Source organism: Papaver somniferum, chromosome 2 (genome assembly GCF_003573695.1).
Source record: "Papaver somniferum cultivar HN1 chromosome 2, ASM357369v1, whole genome shotgun sequence".
Classification (NCBI taxonomy): Eukaryota; Viridiplantae; Streptophyta; class Magnoliopsida; order Ranunculales; family Papaveraceae; genus Papaver; species Papaver somniferum.
This window is the reverse complement of record NC_039359.1, coordinates 217,932,804-217,951,138: the sequence shown is the minus strand read 5'-3', so window position 1 is coordinate 217,951,138 and position 18,335 is coordinate 217,932,804.

Genomic DNA, 18,335 nt, shown 5'->3' with positions numbered 1-18,335 from the left:
AATTGAATCAGTCTAAACATAGGTCTCTTGTTGAACCTGATGATAGGTTTAGAGCCTCTCAAGTGTCTAATTGTGGAGTATAACCCAATAACTCTTTTTGGGAAGGTCAGGTTAGTTAAGAACAAGCCCATGCTGTCTATAACAACGCTAGGTTTGAGAACCGTCAGAAGTTTGACCCGTACTCAGAGACCTACAATCCTGGTTGGAGAAACCATCCTAATTTTTCTTGGTCTAACGGTCAGAATCAATGACAATCTAGTAATTCTTAGCCTCCCCCAGGTTTTGGTTATGCTAAGAACTCTTCAGGTCAACCCCAGTTTTAGAACCCTTCGGATAAAAAGACCACAAGTTTAGAAGAGACTCTCGCCTCGTTTATTAAAAGATCTGAAAGATCAACCAAATGGTTGCGCAAGGGATAGAAGGTAAGAATATAAGTTATTCTAACTCTCGGGCTATTTTCGAGTTGAAAACCCAGGTTAGTCAGATAAATGAGTCTTTGAGGGAAAAAGGTAAGTTTCCTAGTCAAACTCAACCCAATCCTAGAGGAGTTCATCAAGTAGGTGAAAGATCATCCGATCATGTGAATGCTATTAAAACCCTTAGGAGTGGTAGAGTAATAGACAACAAGGTTGCCATGCCTGATAGTGAACATGTTGTAGTTCACCCTTCTGAACCAGAAAATAAAGAGACTGATAAAGTCTCTAAAGAGACCAATGAGGGTCATGTTGAGCCAGGATTTGTTCCCAGAGCCCCATTCCCACAGCTTCTAGTTCCAACTAAGAGGGAGTCCACTTTTAATTTTAATGATATTCTGGAGGTTTTTAAGCAGGTTACTGTCAACCTTCCTTTATTAGATGCAATTAGGCAGATTCCTCCTTATTCCAAGTTCCTTAAGGACTTTTGCACACGAATGCCCAGAACAAAGCCTTCCTAGCTAGTCATGTGAGTTCTATTATTCAGAATACCACTACTCTTAAGTATAAAGACCCAGGGTCCCCTACTATTTCTTGCACAATACGTAAATACCGTGTTGAGAAAGAATTACTTGACTTAGGAGCCAGTGTGAATTTACTTACATACCATGTGTACCTTAAGCTAGGACTTGGTGAGATGAAACCTACCCAGATAACACTTCAGTTAGATGATAGGTCAGTTAAAATTCCTCGTGGTGTGATCGAGGATTTTCTTATTGAGGTCGACAAGTTTATATATTCGGTAGATTTTGTTATCCTAGATACCCAACCTGTCCCTGACCCAGAGAACCAGATACCGGTAATTTTAGGTCGCCCGTTTTTAGCCACATCCAATGCGATCATCAACTGTCGAAACGTTATTATGAATTTTTCTTTTGGTAACATGACTATTGAGCTGAACATTTTTAATATTATTAAGATACCCTATGAACTAGATGATTCGAACATAGAAGATGTGAACATGATAGGAACATTAGTCGAGGAGTCATTACCCTTTGTTAAAAGATCCATTAGAGAAATGTCTAGCTCACTTTGGGATTTATTTTGATGATGATGATGTGATTAATGAGGTAAATGCTTTGTTAGATTCAACCCCTTTGTTAGATACTAGTAATGGATGGAAACCTTAGTTCGAACCACTACCAGTTCCTAAGTTTACCCTAGTTCCTTCATTAGAAGAGCCTCCTAAGTTGGACCTTAAACCATTACCAGATACCCTGAAGTATGTGTTTTTAGGCCCATCTGAAACTTTACATGTGATTATAGCATCCGACTTGAAGAGTGATCAGGAGAGTAGGCTAGTAACCGTCCTTCAAAATAACAAGGAAGCTTTAGGGTAGACCATAGAAGACATTAAGGGTATAAGTCCTACTGTTTGTATGCATCAGATTTATTTAGAGGAAAATACCAAACCTTCTAGGGAGATGCAACATCGACTAAACCCTAATATGGACGAAGTAGTTCGAACCGAAGTTCTTAAGTTGTTAGATGCAGGCATTATCTATCATATTTCAGACAGTAAGTGGGTCAGCCCCGTTGAGGTTGTTCCCAAGAAATCCGGTATTACTGTAGTCCAGAATCGTAACAATGAATTAATCCCAACCCGAGTGACCACGGTTGGCGTGTTTCTATTGACTATAGGAAATTGAACAAGGTCACTTGGAAAGATCACTCTCCCCTTACCTTCATCGACCAGATGCTAGAGAGATTAGCTGGACATAGTCATTACTTCTTTTTAGACGGCTACTCCGGTTACAATCAGATTGTTATTGCCCCAGAAGACCAATAGAAAACCACTTTTACCTGTCCCTTTGGTACCTTTGCGTATAGACGCATGCCTTTCGGGCTATGTAATTCCCCTGCGACTTTTCAGCGCTGTATGATGAGCATATTTTCTGACATGGTAGAACGGTTCTTAGAGGTCTTTATAGATGATTTTTCAGTGTTTGGTTCGTCTTTTGATAAGTTATTGCATCATTTGTCATTAGTATTGGCTAGGTGTAAGGAAAAGAATTTAGTGCTTAATTGGGAGAAATGTCACTTTATGGTTCGTTCAGGAATTGTTCTAGGGCATATCATATCTTCTAATAGTATAGAGGTAGATAAAGCCAAATTTGACCTTATTAAGACTTTACATGTCCCAAAAACTGTAAGAGATATTAGGTCCTTCTTAGGGCATGTTGGTTTTTATAGTCGATTCATTAAGGATTTTAGCTTGATTTCTAGACCTCTTTGCAATTTTCTTGCAAAAGATGTTAAGTTTGTCTTGATGATGCTTGTTGAAAGGATTTTGAGAAGCTTAAGACTTTACTCACTACCTACCCCATAGTCAAGGCACCTAACTGGAACCTACCCTTTGAGATCATGTGTGATGCTTCAGATTATGCTATTGATGTTGTGCTAGGTCATCGATAAAACAAGTTACTTCATGTGATTTACTATGCTAGCAAAACTTTGAATGATGCCCAGTTGAACTATACCACAACCGAGAAGAAACTGTTAGTCATTGTGTTTGCCTTAGACAAGTTTAGACCCTATCTCTTAGGATCTAAGGTCGTAATATATACTGATCATGCTGTTTTGAAATATCTTCTGTCTAAGAAGGATATGAAACCTATATTGATTAGATGGATCCTTTTGTTGCAAGATTTTTCTCCAGACATTAGAGACAAAAAGGGTGCAGAAAATGTAAAGGTAGACCACTTGTCTAGGCTAGTTGTTGATTCCCCTGATTATTCCCTTCCTATAAGGGATAGCTTTCCTGATGAACAACTATTCTTTGTTACCCAATTACCTTGGTATGCGAATATAGTGAACTATCTTGTTACTGGTCGAATTCCCCAACATTGGGGTAAACAAGGTCGTTCTAGGTTTTTAGCCGAGGTTAAGCACTTCTTTTGGGATGATCCTTATTTGTTTAAGTATTGTCCAGACCAGATTATTAGGAGATGTATACCTGAGAGTGACCGGTCCAGTATTATTTCCTTTTGTCATGATCCTTATTTGTTTAAGTATTGTCCATACCAGATTATTAAGTATTGTTGGGGTCACTTTAGTGCAAAGAAGACTGCTGCTAAAATATTGCAGTATGGATTTTATTGTCCTTCGTTGGTTAAAGACTCCCATAGTTACTGTGTTACTTGTGACCATTTCCATAAATTAGGAACCATTTACCGTAGGAACATGATGCCCTTGAACCCTATTTTAGTCGTTGAGGTCTTTGATGTGTGTGGTATTGACTTTATGGGTATGTTTCCTAATTATTTTGGTAAATTATACATCCTTGTCGTTATAGACTATGTCTCTAAGTGGATTAAGGCGGTTGCGTGTAAAACCAATGACCATAGGGTTGTGATTGATTTCTTGAAAAATAATATATTAACACGTTTTGGTACACCGCGAGCTATAATTAGTGATGGAGGGTCGCACTTTTGTAATGGACCTTTTAGGCTTCTGATGAAGAAATATGGTATTACACATAAGGTATCTACCCCGTATCATCCACAGACTAGTGGTCAGGTAGAGGTTTCCAATAGGGAGATAAAACGTATATTAGAGAAAACAGTTAATCCTAATCGGAAAGACTGATCGTCTAGGCTTACTGATGCCTTATGGGCTTACCATACTGTGTTTAAGACCCCCATTGGAATGTCACCTTATCGAATTGTGTATGGAAAGGCATGTCACTTACCTGTTGAGTTAGAACATAGAGCATATTGGGATGTTAAGCAGCTAAACTTTTCACTTGACAAGGCAGAGCCCATAGGAAACTCCAGCTCAATGAGTTGGAAGAGATTCGTAGAGATGCATACGATAGTGCTAAGGAGTATAAGAACAAAATGAAACTTGTGTATGATAGAAATATTTTAAGAAAGTCATTTTCTCCAGGTCAAAAAGTTCTTCTGTATGATACCCGCTTGCATCTTTTTCCTGGAAAGTTACGTTCTCGGTGGACGGGTCCTTTTATTATTCGCACTGTCTTTCCTCATGGAGCTGTTGAGATCGAGACACCTGATGGTGGTAGTTCTTAGAAGGTTAAAGGTCAGAGATTGAAACCATTTTTAGAGCCGTTTCCTACAGGTGATGTAGAGGTCCCTCTGGAGGACCCTGTTTACCCTTGATTGACCATCGAGGCGATTGTATGTTGTACATTAGTTTTTGATTTCTCTCTTCACCCAGGTACTATCTGTCCGACTTCTATCTTTACTGATTCCTCATGTTACTTTACTTTTTGGTATAGCTCTTTCATTAGAAACATTGAGGACAATGTTAGATTTAAGTTTGGGGGTGGGGAAGAAACTTTTTGTTAGCTTTTAGTTGCAATAAATAAACTCCAGAGCCTATAAATTTATGCTTATTAAGGTTGGCACTAACCAATCTAAATGGATGGAAACTTCTTGGTTGTAGGAGTTGAGGAACCAATCTGATTAGATGGTTGATGAGTGCCAAATATTGTATATATTTATCCCTTTTTGTTGGCATTTTAACTCATCTTTTGTGCATTAATTCTACATTTTATCCCATATTCTGTATTTTCATTGTTTTCAAGAATAAATATTTTTATTAATTAATTTTGCATTTTTAGGTAATAAATAAAGTTCGGATGAGTCGCAGAGCGAATAGGGCAGAAAAGTAGTGAAAAGCCGGGAGAAATTACGCAAGGAAGCCGCGAAGAATGGTGCGCACAACCTCATTTTCTACACACAAAAGCGCCTCCGTTATCAGCCATCAGATCAGTTCTCAGGAGCATCCGACGGTCGCTCCTTCATAGATCATCAAAATCTGAAGTCTATGCCGAGCACCACAGCGCTGAAATTCCAAGCCTTCAGATTAGATGGTAGTTGAATCCAACGGTCGCTCCCTTGCTGTTCATCAACGTTTGATATCTCCGCCTTACACTACAACACCTAACCCCATCTAGAGCCGTTAGCTTCGTTGTATCAAAAAATCTGACGGTAGCTACAAGCTTCACTTCACATCACCGTCCGATCTACCTACCAGCTTCGCATCCAGTGACTTACCTTCGCTGGACATCGAACCTTGATATCCCGCCTCACACCCTATCACCCGAACCCATCCACCTAACCAAACACCCCTCTACCCCAAACTCAATCGAGCCTTCTCCTCCACCCACCCCTCTGCAGAACCATCACCCTGCTGCAAACCATGTCCGCCACCGTACCACCACCTTCTTCACCTTCACTGCCACCACCACACCTCCACCAAAGCTCCTTACAAACGCAACCCACCTTCACCACCAACTATCATGATGATTTTCAATCCCTTCATCAACATCACACGACCTCAGTGACGTGTGGGATTGATGAGAGTGATTGCATGTCATCAATCAAGGACAACAAGGCTATGGAGAGGTAGAGAAAGAGAATTGGCATCATGGGTTGCGACTATCACGATGAATTAGGTAATTGAGACAACCTAATTTCTATTTTTGTAATTTGGGGAAGAACAAACCCTAATTTTGGGGGAATTAGGTATTTAGGGAAATTGTGTCTGAGAACTATAAATATGTGGTGTGGGTGTGTTGTAGAAAGCATGTTTGGACTAGCCTACATCCAGGACTCTCATGTCCTGTTAATTTTCAATTTACAAGCTCAATTACAGTTCACTTGTTATGCTTAATGTTTTTAGTTCAATTTGCTGCTTGTTTAATGTTCATGTTCTGTTAATTTCTGTTTAGTGTGATGTTTCTGTTAATGTTTTTATTTTCATCTCCTGTTAACATGTGTCCTGTTTAGGTGTTGTTCATTGTTAGTTCAGTTAGTTCTGTTAAATGGAGTGTTAGATTAAACTTTGCTGCATAGTGTTAATTGAGTAGTGGGGAGAAACTAGTGCTCACTAGTGACAATGAGCAAGCTAGCTCTCTTCCCACTCTAATAGAGTGCCTTAGTTTAGCTCCATGTTAGCTTAACCATCTCCCCTGCCTTAGGCTAATTGCCTTTGTGTCATTTTCTCTTTGCTCCATTTTGTTTTGTTTTTGCTGTTTAGTTCTTCCATTGCTTTGCATTGTTTGTTTCCCCTGCTGCTATTTCTTTTCCTGTTAATTGCTTCCTTTTTCTCTCTTGGCCTTGTGCTGCTGTGCAGCACTAGTGCTGATGCTACTTCTTTTCTTGTTACTGCACTTGGCTTGCTGCAACTCTGTTGCTGCTGCCTTCCTTGGCCTTGCTGTGCACTTTCCTCTGCTGTGCAGCTCTTGCTCCTGCTGCTGCTACTACCTGCTGTGTAGCTGCAGTACTGCTGCTACTGGTGCCTGCTGCTGAGTTGCCTCTGCCAAGGTTGCTGCCAAGGTTGCTGCTGCTGTTGTTGCTGCCAGGCTGCTGCTGCTGCCACTTCCCTGCTGCAGCTCCTGCATCAGACCACCACTGCTGCATTGCTCACTTCTCCTGCCAAGTCCAGTTCCTGCAGCCAAGCTCAGATCCCATCCAACTGAGCCAAAGTCCAATTCAGTGAAGCCCAAAGGCCTAGTTCAATAGCTAAGCCCAATACATTTCATCCCAAAGGCCCATCAAACTGAAACCCAATTCAATCAACTGTGGGCTTAACCAAAGCCCAGTTGTTTAAGACCAAAGCCCAAATTCATTAAGGCCCAATCCAATTCAGGCTCAATCAAAAGCCTAAGTTTAAGGTCAAAGCCCATTTGTACTTCAAAAGACCAACTGAGCCCAAGCTCAGTTCATTTTATTGTGAACAAACCCATTAGCACTCAAAGCCCAATTTAAGCCAAAAGGCTTCTAAGCCCAAAGCAAATCTAAGAACCCAATTAGCTAAAACACTTCCAAAACACACCCGATCTCTGTGGATCGACCCGTACTTGCACGAGCTACAACTGACGACCGTGCACTTGCGGTATTACTGTAGGCCCCCGTTTCATTGCTTCATTTCTATACACCTTCCGGACCTGCCAGGTAACATCTATAGAGTCTATTCATAAAAGCACAGAGGTGTTAGAAAAAAACATGGTAGTTTCGCCATATCTCGTTGAATCCTTTTCACTTCTGTTTTTATTTTCTTTTCTTTTAAATATGTTTCTAAGTGATTTGGTGGGGTGCACGATTCAAGTTGTTACCATTGCTAGGATGAAATAGAGTGATTGAGATACCAAAAAAAAAAGATGAAAAAAAAAGAAAAAAAAATTTGAGACCAGGCCAACCGGAATAAATTAAATAAAGTCAACCACTGGTGCCCTTGTATATGCCAGTTGTGTGGACCTAGAGTTAGGATTATCACCCGCTGGTCCCCTTGTATATGCCAGCTGTGTTGATATTAGTCAGATCGGTATCTCAATCCATTAGGATAGGTTCATCCTAGTAGTGGCCTTCAGACAGATATGGAAAACACCGTTCACCTTAGTCAACATCAAAACCATCTACGTTTTTCTCTACATCCATCTTCTTAATCTATCTATGTGATTGGTTGACTCCGGTTATGATGTCCAGAGACTATCTGAGCAGAGCTCTGTCTCTTATATATGAATTTTAGTATGCTTGAGTGCAAACTCGTGTACAACAATTGGAATTTCGCATCAGGGTACTTCCTCTTATAGACAATGATTGTATGCCAACCAAGGAGATTCTTTAGTGCCTTTCAAGGTTCTGCGTAGATAGCAAGGGTCTGGAGTAAAGGTTTTGTGGGTACACCCATGGTAAACCCTCCCAAGACTATATCTCGGTCACTAGGGCCACCTAATGAGTTAGGATTTTATTTTCTAGATTAGTTTTGCTCGAGGACTAGCAAATAATAAGTTTTGGGGGTATTTGATAGACATATTTTTGTGTCTAAGTTGTACTCAATTTTCTGCATTGTTAGTGCTCGATTTTTTGCTAATTTTGGTGTTTTATGTGTTTGTAGAAAATCAACGCGTAAAAAGGAAAGAAAGGAAATAAAATATTCCCGAGAAGATTTTTGTTCACTGCCGAATTATGGAAAATCTTTTGGATTTATGAGGAGTAATCCTTGCTCCAGACAAGTATATATAGGGCACTCGTGGAGCAGAGAAGGGTTACAGAGAGTTTGGGAGATTTTAGAACACTAAAGAGCTAAAACAAATCGAGTTGAGGACTTTCATTGCTGCTACTGAAGAAGGAAACGAAGAACATAAGACGCCATCAAGCAGTCGTTCATGCTACAATAACAACGACATCAACATAAGGGTCGTAGAGCTACAGCTACAGTGACAATTCATATATATCGTTCTCTGTAACAGTTCGGTTTGTAACAAAATAAGTGTTACAAACCCGGTTTTATTGTTTTCCTCCCATTTCATTATTGTGAACACTCTTTGAGCAATAAAAATGATTTTTGAGCGTGTTTCCAACCGGAGCGGCTACGATGTGGTCGGGCCACATCGTTTGATTGTGTGTCCCATCTTATTTGTTTGACACGTCTTGAAAGTGTTAGTTTTCTTGTTATTTCGGGGGATTTAGAGGGGGCTACTTTTTATAGAACTAACTTTTCTTGTCTTTTTAGAGAATAAATAGGAGTTCTTTTTTGTTTAAAACGAATTTAACATACGTGTAAATAAACAAAGAGGGGCCACATAATTAAACGATGTGGCCCGACCACATCGTATCCCGGGCGGTTTCCAACATGATGAGCGGCTAAAAGTTCTCAGTGACCAAGGCAACGGAGGAAACTATTCTCTTATGCATGATTGGTAATTTTCTTTTATAATTTCAATTTTTATTAATTTAATTTAATTCACTAAGATCACCTTAATATATGTTTTTATAAGATGAAAATGGTTTTTTAATTAGTTGTGAATCAATTTGATGTCTTATGCTTAGAAATAATTCATGCTTAGGGATTACAATTTAATGTTTGGAAACCTTACAGATATTAGTGAGTTAATGTGAAAAAGTGCTTAATAATAATTCTTGAAATAATTTTTATCAATCAATCAGTTAAAAGAATAGTGGAATCCGGAGTCTTGGTCTATTTTAATATCTTGAAATCAAATTTTGAATTAAGTTTTGTTTATTTTTAAGTTTCATTAAGTCTAAAAATATTGCTTTCACAAGTCTTGGACGAACCTTTTACTACAGCAACTTAAAAAACCCACCAATATGCTCAAAAGTTAAGTCTATCATATGTCTTTATGCAAATTTTGAAAAAAGACAAAATGGACTTTTGACAACAAAAGTTAGGCCTATTACGTCATTATGCAAATATTGATGGAAGATAGGATGAACTTTTGTTTACAAAGATTAAGTCTATTACATGTCTCAATGCAAATATTGATGAAAAATAGAATGAATCTTTGAATATCCCGCAGTATTGATCTTTCCCTGATCCACTTCTTGTGCAAGTACTGTGTGGCTCCATAAGTTCTCTTATGTTGAGCATCTCCGGTTAAATTAATCATGGTTTTCTTGTGGTTAATTTAATTGAGTATTTTGGATACAAATTCATGTTTCATGTGATTTGTTAATTTCCAAATAAATGCTTCTTTTCTTGTGGAAGTAAGGTCGTTCTTGTTGTTCTCTATGGAATGACATTTTATGGGGGAGAGTTCTTAATTGAACTTGTGCTTAATTGCCAAATCTTTGTGGGGAGTGCGGATGTGGAATATTATAGGGGTTATCTTGTATCTTTATAAACTCCTTGATGAATGCATTTAGCCTCGGCTATATGATTGCATCTAAATAACATGATATGTGCTTTCTTTTGGTCATGAAATGTCTCTTTCGGAAATTTCATTAGGATCCCGTTTTCGTACCTTTGCCAATTTTACTGACAAAAAGGGGGAGAATTAATGTGTAGTGTGATACTACAAATACATATGGTTTACAGATCATTATGTAAGGGGGAGTGGTTTTCATGTCGAGATGAAGTATTGACTAAGGGGGAGTGATACATATCACCATAGTATTGTTGTAAAAGTTGTGATACAATTGAACTTTGATGTTGTGTAATAATACTATGACATTGTATAACAATGATTGAGAGCTACTGTTTTCTCATTGTTATGGCTATGGATCTTTAACAACTATGACGCAGAGTTGAACACGCTCAGAATCATTGGAGTACTTGGAAGTGACGAAGATTTTGATTAATGTTGAAGAACGAAGGAGATCAAGCATTTGGATGAGAAGCTACAAAGTTTATTTATTTTGTAATTTATATGTATTGATAGTTTTGTCACTAAAATTGACTAAGGGGGAGATTGTTAGAGCACTGCTCGGTCGAACTCGCAAGCGTTGCTATCTCAAGCTTTTTTGTAAAGTTTAGTTGCCAAAACTATAAGTCTTGATTTCTAGTATACTTATAGTTAAGTCTCGGATTAGGATAGAAAGTGTAGTTGAGCTTAGACTTCACGGTTTTCATCGATTGAAGACGAAAAACTAATAAGGGGAGCTTGTGGAACTTCATCAACAAAAGGTATGTGGAGACTTGAACTCATCTATCACTCAAAAGTCTATCTACTCTATCTCCTATTTGAGACAAATGTCGTATAGCTATAAATAGACTTCAATTATACACATTTGATATTTCGAGCTAAGTTTAACTCGCTTACATATTTCTCGAAATATGTGTTGGTGAGCTTTCACTTTAACCAAGTTCATCTTATATTCTTGACGAAAGTCAAAAGATGATCATGTGAAAATCACCTGGTAATATCTTACATGATTTTTGTGAGACAGTCATTTGATGTAGACTCGGAATGTTTCGTATTGATCATTCGATCACTTGAAAATTTCTTTGAAGCTAATAGTTTGTGTGAGACATGTTTTGTCGTCTTTCAAGAATGTTTCAATGATGGAAATCAGAGTTTAGAACACTTAACCATGAGTGGATTGTAAGAACATTATGCGTACTTGCATATGTGTAATCCAAGTCCGGGAACCACAGTATGCATACCCGTATGCGCACTGGTTTGTTAATGAAAGTCCGTGAACTATAGTATGCATACTGGTATGCGTACTGGCGTAAGTTCAAGTTCTGGAATTTTATGTTGAGTTTGGTTTATATTTAATGGTATACGTACCCGTTCGCAGACTGGCGAACCCAAACTTAGTCCGGCTACTTAGGTATGAGTACATGTATGCATACTTGAGTAAATTAAGTTTTAAAATCGGTTTGTTCATGAACTAATACATATATATAATAAGGAATGTAATCTTTTGAAAACCGTGGCTATAATGTTTATGAATTGATTCAAGTGAATCAAAATCGATTTTGCTTTAATTATGTCTTGTATACTTCTATGAGAATACAAACAATTAAACAACTCTAGAACTAGTTTCATTTGAGTCGTTTGAACTAGTTATGGTTAAGATGAATATGGTTGATATGAAAGTATTCATATGGATGACTTCGGTTAACTATTGTTGAGCCAACAAGGTGTACAAGTTTAGGTACGGTTACCCATATCTAAATGCAGTCACTTTTCATTTGTCTGTAAGAAGCTAAGTTCGATCTAACGGTTGAAAGATATTAGCTTGAGTCAAATCAATTTTTCATCTAACGATGAATATTGAATGCTTTGTTACCAAGGTAACGTTGATTGCAAACCCTGATTTGAAATCTATATAAAGGAGAACTCTATCAACTGGGAAACTTAATCCACACACCTCATGTGTGATACTAGTTGCGACTAGAGTCGATTCTCCTTTAACCTCAGGTTTTCTCCAAAACCCTGTAGGTTAATGACTTGAAGACTTCATTGGGATTGTGAATCCAGACCCAACTATTTTCTATGTACTATCTTCTCTAAGATTTGCTCGAGAGTTAATCTCTGATAGGCAAGATAAAAAGTAGTCACAAACATCTCCGTCTCATCGTTTCTGATTCCACAATATCTTGTTTCGCTACCATACGATTAAAATTATTGTGAGGTGATTGATATTACTAGGATATTCCTCGGGAATATAAGTCCCGTGTATCAATTGGTTCTTGTTCACCTTGATTTAATAAAAGACGGAAAAAAACTCATAGGTATTTCTGTAGGAGACACATTTATCTATTCAATAGAATTTTATGTGTAAGACAGATTGGTTTATCAAGTCTTCGACTTCGGGTCGTAGCAACTCTTAGTAGTGGGTGAGATCATCTAAGGGAATCAAGTGTGTACAGTGTTGCTGGGATTCAGATACGTAAGGAACGCGACTGTACCTTGATCAGTGTGAGATTGGTTGGGGCTCAACTACATTCCAGTACGAAGTTAACTTGGAGTAGGCTAGTGTCTGTAGCGGCTTAATACAGTGTGGTGTTCAAATCTATACTAGGTCCAGGGGTTTTTCTCCATTTGAGGTTTCCTCGTTAACAAAACTTCTGGTGTCTGTGTTATTTATTTTCCTCATTATATTTGTTTATATAATTGAAATATCACAGGTTGTACGTAAGTTCAATCAATTGGGAATCCAACCTTTGGTTGTTGATTAAATTGATTGACACTTGGAAATTGGTTTTTGATACCGTCTAAGTTATTTCTTACATTCAATCAGGCTCGCAAATTCCTATTTGATTGATTGCGGATTGAATTGAGAAATTGAGATATAACTCTTTGATATACTTTTCTTATAGATTGAGTTTGATTGTATAGTTGATTCTCTTGAAAGTATATTGGAGTTAGTTCATACAAATTGCTAAGCGAAATATTGGGTGTGGTTGTTAGACCCACGCTTTTTCAGAATGTAAGACTAAAAGAAAAGAAAATTCTCAAGATGAAGAGGAAAATGTAGTGGTATTGAAAAGCCTAAGAAAGTTTGGAAATACAAGCTTATCCTTTGTTTTACTCCAAAGGATAAGCTAATTCAAGCGAATGAAGAAATTTTAAGTGCAGATGAAGTGGTGGATGCTATAATTCCTCCTATTTCAACTACAAGAGAGTGTTCTATAAAACATAATTCTTTTACTGGTGATATAGATTCTCCTGGTGATTTTCCTCCTTTATCTGCAGACAAATTGATTCAGGTATCTACTAGCATTCCTTCACTCATAACTGTTGGGGTAAATGAACAAGGTAAGGAGGATGATACTATTACTCAACACAACTCAACAGTATTACATTTAGGTGCTTTAGAATCTTTTGCATCTTCAAATAAATTGTGAAGTCATCCAAGTTTGTGAATAAGGTTAATTCTGCTAGTAGACCTGTCAATCAAGTGAGTAAAGCAGTGAAAAGTAAAAGCTCAAATATATCATTTATTACTACTGGAAAACAAGTTGGAAAAAATTTAGTTAAATCCAAGGGAATCAGAAGTCCTGAATCTTCTCAAACCATTTCTTCTCAATGAGAGTACTTTACTGGAATGTCAGAGGCTTAAAGATAATGCGAGCCAAAGACAAACTAATATCTTCAGTTAATCAATTTAATCCATCCTTAATTTGGATTGCAGAGCCAAAAATAAGAGTTCAAGGAAATTTTGTTAAAAACTTGAGGTTACCAGGAATGAATCAAATGCTAATTCATAATTCGAGTGATACTGAAAAAGGAAATATCTGGTTGTTATGGCATTCTTCTTTATCTAATCCTTCTATTGTGTCAAATACTAAGCAAGCTATAACAGTAAGTGTTGGAGAAGTTCTGGTTACTGGTGTTCATGCTGCTTGTTTAAAAGTAGACATAAGAGAATTATGGGAAGATCTGGAGATGATTAGTGAGATGGATTGTCTTTGGTTGGTGATTGGGGATTTTAATGTTTTTTTGAGTTGTGATGAAAAACTTGGTAGCATAAGTCCTCTAAAAATATCAATGAAGGAATTTAATAATTGCTTGGATTTTTGTAGGCTTATACAAGCTACAAGAACATGAATTCAGTTTTCTTGGTGCAACAATAGAGTAGGAAAGAAAAAAATTTATATGATCTTGATAAAGCCTTCTACAATGTGAAATGGTGGGAATTATTTGAAGGATTAAGCTACAAAGTGGGTGTAAGGGGAGTATCAGATCATGTTGCATTGATAGGAAGTACAGTTGGTATTCCTAAACCACTAAATGTTCCTTTTAGATACCAATCAATATGGGCTTCACATTCTGAATTTATTAATCTCATACAACAATCTTGGGAGGAAGAATGTGAAGGAAATCCTGCTTTTGTTTTCATGAGTAAGCTCAAGAGATTTAAAAATTGTGTTAAAAAATGGAAATGGGAGTTGTTTGGTGATTTAAAAATTAAAGTAAAAGAAACTGAAGAGGAAGTTTTGAATGCTACTTCACTTTCTGATGCTCAACCAAAGAATATGACACTTTTGAATAATTTAGTAACTGCAAGAGGAAAGCATGAATTAGAGGCTCAACGGTACAATGAATTAATTAGGACAAAATCAATAATCAAATGGGTGAAGGAGGGAGGTTCTAATACTTTTTTTTCATGCATATATGAAGATCAGAAATGCACATAATAACATCACAGAACTAGAGGATGATAATGGAAATGTAGTGGAAGATCAGAAACAAATTGCAAACTTGTTGGTGTCTCATTTTAAAAAAAAAAAAAGTTTGAATATCAAGATGTTAGTTATGTTGAAGGTTTATTTGACATCATTTCTAAGGTGATAACTGATGAAGATAATATTCTTATGGATGTTGTTCCTTCAGCATTGGAGATCAAAAATGCAGTTTTCTCTATGGATTCAAACAACTCTACATGACCAGATGGATTTCCATGTAGCTTCTATATATTTGCATGGGAAATTATATATAGAGACTTGATAAATGCAATTCAATTCTATTGGAGATGTAGATTCATACCAAAAGGAATGAATTCAAATTTTTAGTTTATATTACCTAAATTTCCAGGAGCTACAAGAATTGATCAATTTAGGCCTACTGGGTTAGCAAACTTTTGTTTCAAAATTATTAAAAAAATAATCACAACAAGGTTAAATTCCGTACTTCATAAAGTGGTGTCTAGTCAACAAGGAGCTTTTATAAAATGAAGGTGTATACATGAAAAAATTGTTCTAGCTTCATAACTTGTTAATGAATTGAGTATCAAAAGAAGAAGTGGAAATACGGGTTTGAAGTTAGATATAACTCAGGTTTTTGATTCATTGAGTTGGGAATTTATTTTTGAACACTAAAACATTTTGGTTTTTTCTTATACTGGAATTAATTGGTTGAGGACTCTATTTGAATCTGCAAGAATTTTTGTGTTGATAAATGGAGGTCCATTTGGGTTCTTTGATGTTAGAAGGGGGCTTACAAAGAGAAACCCACTGTCTCCTATTCTATTTGTGATTGTTGAGGAGGTTCTTAGTAGAAATCTAACGAAAATGGTGCAAGAAGGTTTAATTCAAGCACTGGTCAATAGAAATGTGTGTCAGCCATCTCATTTAATGTTTGTTGATGATATCTTTAGATTTTGCAATCGGAACAAGAGGACATTAGAGAATTATGGGTTTGTTAATGAAATATCAAGTTGCATCAGGTCAAGTAGTTAACAAAACAAAAAGCAAATGTTTTGCTGGTGGAGTTTCTGAAGATAGAAGAAAGAAAATTGCTGAAAATCTACAAATAGAGCTTTCAGAATTTCCTGAAAAATATTTGGGTGTAATTCTATGTCCTGGTAAAGTTTAAACCTCTCATGTTTGGGTTATAGTGGAGATGTTGCAAAAACTATTAGCTGGTTGGATTGGTAAGCTCCTTGCTTTTCCTGCCAGATTAACTTCAGTGAAATTTATCCTTTGCATTATTCCTATACATAACATGTCAGTATTTAAATGGCCTAACTCTATTGTGAAGGAATGTGAAATAATTATAAGGAATTTCTTATGGACTGGAGATCCGTCTATGAAAAAACTGGTTATTGTTAAATGGGAGGAAGTAAATGCAACTGTCACTGAAGGAGGGCTTGACATCAGAAGATTAGAGGTGGTGAATAAAGATTTACTTTTGAAATTATTATGGAAGATTGAAACTAAAGATGAAGAATGGACTAGATTTATGAAGGCAAAGTATAAGAATAAAAATGGAGAATGGATTATCAGCTACAAGAAATCTTCCATTTGGCCTGGTTTAAAATGAAATTTAATGAAAGAAGTAGATGGTTAGTGGGTGATGAAAGAAATATTTCTGTATGGAGAGATAAATGGGTGAAGGAGTATGCTCTTACAGAAACACATCACTCAGATACCTATGTCTTACGAAATCAGAGTTTAAAAGTAGTGATTTAATAGTAAATGGAGAATGGAAATGAATTACCAGTTATAAGAAATGACAGTGATAAAAAAATCTGGACAACAGATTTAACTGGCAAATTTACAGTTGCAAATGTTGTGCAACATATAAGGAAGAAATATTCAGTTATAGCTTGGACTAAATATGTATGGATTTCCTGTATACATCCATACACATCTTGCAATTTGTGGAAAATACTCAGAGGTACATGTGCAACCGAAGAAAGTTTCAGAAAGAAAGGCTTTAACACAATGTCTAAATTCTACTTATGTGGCAACGGCCAAGACAACATGGATCATATTATGTGGGAGTGTTCTTTCAGTACTAATATTTTGCATTGGCTTGGAGGTATATTTAACTTTTCCATTCCTACCGATTTTGATGAAGTAATTAAATGTGTCAAAAGTCAGAGTATTGTTGTCAGAAAAATATGGTACATAAACACATTCTCTCTAATTGTGGAACTTTGGCCGACAAGAAACCTGAGAATGTATAAAGGAATACCTCTTAATGTTGAGAATCTTAAACACAAAGTACTAAACTTTACTATGGAGAATGGGGTAAGAAGAAATGGTACCATGAGGAACTGTGTTTATGATTTGAATATTACAATGAATTTTGGTATTAGAGGAATCCAAAGTAAGAACTCTGCAGTTAAAGAAGTATTTTTCAGATTACCTAATATCAATCAAGTCTTCATATGTTGTGATGGAGCTGCAAAAGGTAATACAGGTCTTGCAGGTTTGGGCTTTATAGGTAGAAATAGTGCAGGAGGCTGTTGTGCAATTAGTGGTGGATTGGGTATAACTACAAACTACATTGCAGAGGTTATGGCTTTGATAACTACAGGTGAATGGGATGTAAGGTTGAAGTTTATGGGTGTATGCTTCAAGTTAGACTCTCTGGCAGTGATAGCTTCCTTTACTAGGGGGAAATTTCCTTGAGTAGTAATAAACAAATGGAAGAGAGTGGTTGATCTCTTGAGAAGTATAACTTTCAGGCATTCATGTAGGAAAGTCAATTTTTCAGCTGATAAATTAGCCTAAAAAGAGGCTAATATCAGAAGAGGTGAAATAATAATATATGAGAGCAAACCAAATTTTATAATGGAGTGTGAAAATGCACACTACTTTCGATTTTCTTGAAAAATTAAAGATGTATGGCGTTTTACTATATTGATTTTTGTTTTCTTTCGTTTCCCAGAATGTTAGTTTTTTTTTTTTTGAAGTATGAAATTTATTAGATTAGACTGAAATTACATGGGGGTACCTGATACCCATAGAGTCTGCTATTACAATAAAACTGATAGATTGCGGAATTGTATGTTTCCATACTGTTGTCGTGAGTCTCCCCATGGAGCAATCATCTGCTGCTCGGTTTGCTAAACCATCTGTTGCTTGATTTGCTTCTCTGTAGACGTGGCTAACGGTATATTGCTGGATTTGGGTGAGCCTTTGTTTGATCTCTGCAACCAGGTTAGATATATACCAAGAGGGTTCCGTATCTGAGGTTATAAATCTCATTAAATTTTCCGGATCCGTTTCAAATTGGACTTTTGACCATCCTCATTTCGTCGATGTTTTAGAGGCTATGTGCATGGACCAGGTCTCCGCTGCAAGTGCTGTGGTGATGCCTAGAGGTTGTGCTATTGCTAAGATAATGTTGGTTTCCTCATTTCTACAAATAATGCATGCTCCCGATATTCCGGGGTTTCCTCTTGCTGC